Source organism: Malus domestica, chromosome 14 (assembly GCF_042453785.1).
Source record: "Malus domestica chromosome 14, GDT2T_hap1".
Classification (NCBI taxonomy): domain Eukaryota; kingdom Viridiplantae; phylum Streptophyta; class Magnoliopsida; order Rosales; family Rosaceae; genus Malus; species Malus domestica.
Genome location: NC_091674.1, coordinates 7,241,740 through 7,247,739, shown reverse-complemented (window position 1 = coordinate 7,247,739; position 6,000 = coordinate 7,241,740).

Sequence of the window (6,000 nt, the reverse complement as noted above, 5' to 3'; positions counted from 1 at the left end):
AAGTTTCTTCTCATTGTAGGAACGTACAAAACATCATCTAATTGCATTATAAATCCAGTGACTAATTTAAGTCTAACCACCCCCAACAACTTCTACATTAACTTTTGTTCCTTCTCCAACAAAAGCATTGAAGCAACTAGTTTCCTTTTGTTTAATAAAACCATGCAATGAGTTTGTTTGTGAACTAATGATCCAATATCAAACCACCATGAATTGTGAGGGATTTCAATGAGATTTGATTCCTCACAGACATAAACATCAGCCTTTCCTTTAGCCCTTAACCAATCCTTAAAATTTTCACAATCTTTTCTATAGTGATCCTTAGTTTTACAGTGATGACATCTAACATTTTCTATGTTCTTATTCTTTGCTTTAAGATTGTTAAATTTAGAGGAATTGGAACTTTTAGCAGGCACAATAGTTTTATCATCAGTCTTAGTTTTAGAGAATTTACCAAAATTGGAGTTCTTTGCCTTAGCAGTTTGCATATAGTTGACAGATTCAACTTCTTTCTTTCTCTCCTGCTTTTGATGATTTTCTTCTTGTACACACTGGGCTATAAGCTCATCCACAGTCTAAGATTTGTCCTGGGTGTTGTATGAGACCTTCAGTTGATTGAATTTCTGAGGTAAAGCTTGCAGAATCATGAACACCAATTGTTTTTCACAAATTTTGACATCCATAGAATTGAGTTTCTCAGCTGCATCAGTTAGTTTCATAATATGATCTCTGTTAGAAATTCCTCATTCGAACTTGTAACTGGTAAGCAAAGTCATGTGCTCAGCAATCTCAACCTTTTGTGAGACCTTGAATTTTCCTTCAATAGCCTTGATATAATCAGATGCAAGTTCACACTTCTTAATGTCCCCAAGCACGGTGTCATTCCACTTTCCAATATTGAAGTGCAACCTTATTTGCCCTTCTCCACCTCTCAAAATCAACCTTCTCAGCCTTGTTACTTTTGTCTGTGAGAGGCGCTGGTTGTGGTGTATCAAGTGCAATATCATACTCATTTAGTGTCAATAACAATTCTATCTCTCTCCTCCATTTCTAATAGTTGCTTCCACCAATGAGTATTGGCACATATGCCAAATTGATTGATTTAAGTGAAACTGCAAAATACAATAATGAAATCAGCACTTTGAATCTTTATAAGATTCCTGATTTCTATCCTACTTCACTCAAATCATACACAATGAACCAATTTAATCATATATATAGCCTTGCAATCACAGAAAAGAAGACATATATAGAATAAACAATTCACCATGAACATAATACACAGATACATGTTCAAACGATGTCCAAAAAGTTACATCACACGCATCTACATATTCAATCTCTTCAATTACATAGATTCTATTAATGCAGTCTTTAATTGGCAGCGGAAACATTTGATTAGTTTGAAAGATATTAAGTGAGATTCAGTATTACTCAAGCATGATTAAAACTTTCAAAATTCATATTACCCTGATCTTGCAATCTTTCTCAAATAAAGAAAACATATTATATAGACTGCAGCAATATTTCAAATCGATGAACATACCTCTAAAGATTAAGATTAGTTCTCAATGATTTCCTGGGAATCGATGTAAGTTGTGATGCACAATCGTGTAATCTCCAAGAAAATTAGTGAAGAATGAGCGAGAGAGAATGAAAGAAGAGAGAGAACCGAGATTCTTTTAATGGTCATATTTTTAGTTAAAAGGTGAGTAACGGCTATATAGTCTAAACGACATCCTTTATTTAAAAACTTATTAAAACACAAGTTTTATTGATTTCTAGGTTTCGACAGTTCTTTTATGAACACCCAGATACAATCTAGTTGAGGTTTTTGAACAAGATTTTTTCATTCAACAGCAATAATCATCCATAGCTCCGATACCACATGTGAGATGTATATTCACATATCATGTTATAGATCATAGAGATGCCATTGAACCACAAAAGTCAAGAACGATTTTGTAACCGTAAAAATGAAGTAAAATACATACCTACAACACCAGATGAAGATGATGAAGTCATGAAAGCTCTTTGTTATAGTTAACCTTCTCCTCTTTAGTAATTCACAACTCTCAAAGAATAGGGCTTTGAATCAAATCAAGCAGTACATTGCAAGAGCAGTGGCTAGTGTTTATATACTAAGACAATCCTTACTGATCTCTTATTAGAATCAGTATAGGACTCAACTATCCAATCCACATTAAAACATGTGATTAAACACAATCCCAGTACTATCTCAAGTCCACTAAACTCAAAATACTATATCAGTACTATCAATCCCATAAGGATTAGGATTACTAAAGCTTATTAATAAGACTTTTCCATATCTAATTCTCACACTATAACCAGATCCAATGTTATGTTCATACTCATATACTAACATTGTTATCAAGTTGATGGCCCATAAATTAGCCACAGATAAAGTTATTGGGGCATGAAGTTCTGCATTTACTACTCCAATTGCTTACATAATGTATAACATATATAGATTCATCTTAAAAATGTAACTGTATTTCTTGGAATTTTTGTCTAGAGCACTTTATAGGAAGGAACAATACAAATTCTGGAGGGCCCTAGGCCCATAGGTAAACTCCAAATTTCAAATTCAACAATTAGATTTCTTGCATGTTGTGTGACAACATTATCTTTCCTAAAATAAAGCAAGTGTCATGGTCCATTCTAAAGCCACTAATAATTTGCAAACATTTGTTACACATATAAGAGGCAGTTTTCTCTCTTAAATTAATTTTAAGATTATGCACCTTATTATCTACTTACCAAAATAATTAAACTTGATAAGGCAGTTGACAAGCATGAATACATATAGATTTCTACTGTAAAATATTGCCAAAGCGAGATACTTATAGAATTAAATTCTGAGGCCTAAAGATGGCAGAAAATATGACCTCCTATTAATTGTGGAATGGAATTTAGAGACGACCAGATGTAGCTCATCCTTACACATATGAATAAAACCAGTTGAGCATGCAAAACAATTGGGTCTAAAACGCTTACACTTGCACACCGGTTGGTAACGCCTTCAACTTTGCTTTCCTCTTTTCTGTATTTTCTCGCTTCCCTTTCCCTTTCACTTCTTATTCCAGTGCTACCTGCACCATCTTTACCCTGTAAATTTTCGATATTCGGTTTACATATCTGCTGTTTTTGTCCTCTCATTTCTCAATTCTCTTCAGGATTGTGGAGGTTTAATTTGATTTAAGGAGACCACTTCACCAAAGACGAAGGCAGGTACAAATAATTATTAGATTATGATTATTTTTAGTTTGTTTGCCATTAGATGATCAATTATCTATTTTATACATACACACACATGTATAGGAAAAGGCTTCTGAGTTAGTTTTTTGGTGGACAAAGAAAATTTATCAGCATTGGCTTCTTTTTGCTCAGTGATATTGTTCTGCTAGGAAATAGCAAATTGAATCAAATGATTCAATAGATCGCCGTATAACCAAATCAAAATCACCTACAAGCTAGTCACCCTTTTTTTCTAAGAACCAAGGTGATAGATTATTGTATTCTGAACGGGTCATGGTGCTTATTTCACCTTAATTATTGACCTCTCTTTGAAGCAACCTTAGAGATTTCAATGTTTATTTATAATAAGCCATTTTGGCCCTTATATATACTACCGCTACTAAGATGTAGGGAGTGAAAGAAAAAGAAATGAAATTACCAATTGAGAAATGGGATGAAGTTTCTAATAATTTAACGGTACTTCGCGCCAATCAGGTTCAAATTTGTTAAGTCATCTTATCTACAAAGAAGGATTCTCTCTCCTCTTTCCACCACCCCCCCCCCCTCTTCCCTCCCCTTCTATTTGAATGGTCACGGTTAAGCTACGTCAACATCTTATATTAATTTTTTATAGAAAGAGAGACAAAATAGAGAGTGTGAGAGGAGGGGATGGAAAGGGATAGAAAGAGGAAGTGAGATAATCCTACCCCCTTATATACGTAGCCATAGAGTTTTGGCGCGCAATAGGTTTTAATTTTTTCACTTACTAATCTACAATTATAAATGTAAAAAATTTAAAAGTGACTCAACCCTGGCTTTATAATTTAAAAATTGTTGTAAACTAAATTATAAAAGTGGGTGACAGAGAGAGAGAGAGAAGGATTCAGGTGTATGAGAATTGTATGTTCACTCCTGGCCTCGTACCTTTATTTTTACTATTCAAGATGAGCTTCTTCTCTTATAGGTAATACAAAACCTAAGATAATTGGATCTCCAAATCCTTTTATATTCTACTTTAAATTTACACAATCACATTCCTAATTAATAATACAATTTACAACAAAAATGATGTAAAATGAGATTATTTATCGAGGGGTTCTTCATTTTACTACCATCTTATCGTTTGAAGTTAACGGTAAGATGTTATATGGAGATTAACATACTTCCACATGAAAATACAGTCGGATCATTATATCGAGATTAACATACTTCCACATGAAAATACAGTCAGATCATGTTGTTAGATTAGGAGCAACACAAATTTTGTTATTTTGTTTTTTGTTTTTAAATAGCAATTCCATTTTGATTGAAATAAAAGTGCGTGTATATATATATTGTTTATATATACTTATCATCCTCTTTCTTATTCTTGTCATTCAATTTCTTCCCTAATTTGTTGTATTCATTCGGATATTTTTCTTAACTTGTACATATTCTACCAATTTTGGTTCGACACATCATGTCGAGCCACAATCTTCAAAGGGAGCCAATTTTGTTTCTGTATACGTCCTACCAATTTGGCTTGGGTGCTTAATTATTTCACTTAACTATTACTTATATATGAAGCTTTAACACACATTTTTATAGAAATGTGAACAAATATAATCAACTAGGTCCGATTCGAAAAACTTCTCAAAAATGCTAATAAATGTGCGATGAAAACTTGCGCGACGGAGGCTTAAAATCGTTGCACGAAGCTCCCAGCTCCTATGTCGCATAAAGTTATGTCGTGCAAATGGTTTTTCTACTAGTCGTCTGGTCTAGCAAAATATCTTGTGATGATTATAACCCTGATAACTGCAAATAACAAGCCCTTAAAGCTTAATTGTAGGTAGCTAGCCTTTCGTTTTAATTAATTAGTTCATTTTGCAATGATCTTTTCCTTGAAGTTAATAGTAGTCTATCGTATGTGATTGCTTAGATTTTTTGTAGTAATTAATTGGATTCTTAAGTTAATTAATGTTCATGTATATGCATGTATTACATTTTTACACTGCTAGTCGTTGGTATTCATTATGTTTATGTATTATGATGGATTATAAGGAAGAATATAACTTCTGGTGTGCTTCACATGAATTTTATCATATTCCAAATCGTGATGTCGCTACTATAAGTCTGGTCAGAACGGTGGACATTCACCATCTTCAAGTATAGTCATTGGACACATAAGCTTGCCGAAGAACTTCACCATTATAATTGTCTCGCATCGAACTAGTGATAATCATATAAGGAAGCAGCCAAAGCTTGTTGCACTAAAAAGCGGTTACAAAGTTTGATCTGAAGCATTTTGCCAAAGCTTTCCAGGACACCATCAGCTGAACACCACCTTAACATCTTAATTTGAAGCATTTTGCCAATTGGAATCACTGGCCTTGCAGGAATGCTGTCCTCATCGTTGATTTCGATCAAAATTTGTAATCGCTTTTTCACCTTTTGTCCATAATTATCAGTGCCACATCATAAGCAGAAATTTGTAATCACTATTTGGTATCTGGTTAACATTAGTTCAATGTGAGACAATAATGAACTCATTAGTTAAATGCATTGTTCATTATTAACTATTCACTTATTATTATCTGAATAGGCTATAAAGTGTTATTGATTTGTTTTACAGCAGTTACTCTTAGCGCCTTTCAAGTCAAGACTATGAACTCAAGTGACAGCTTCTGTTTTTCTTCTCCTCATTTGAGGCGTTCGACTAGCTCTGTGCCTAAGCACTCTTCTTATCTAAGCTTCTTAAAT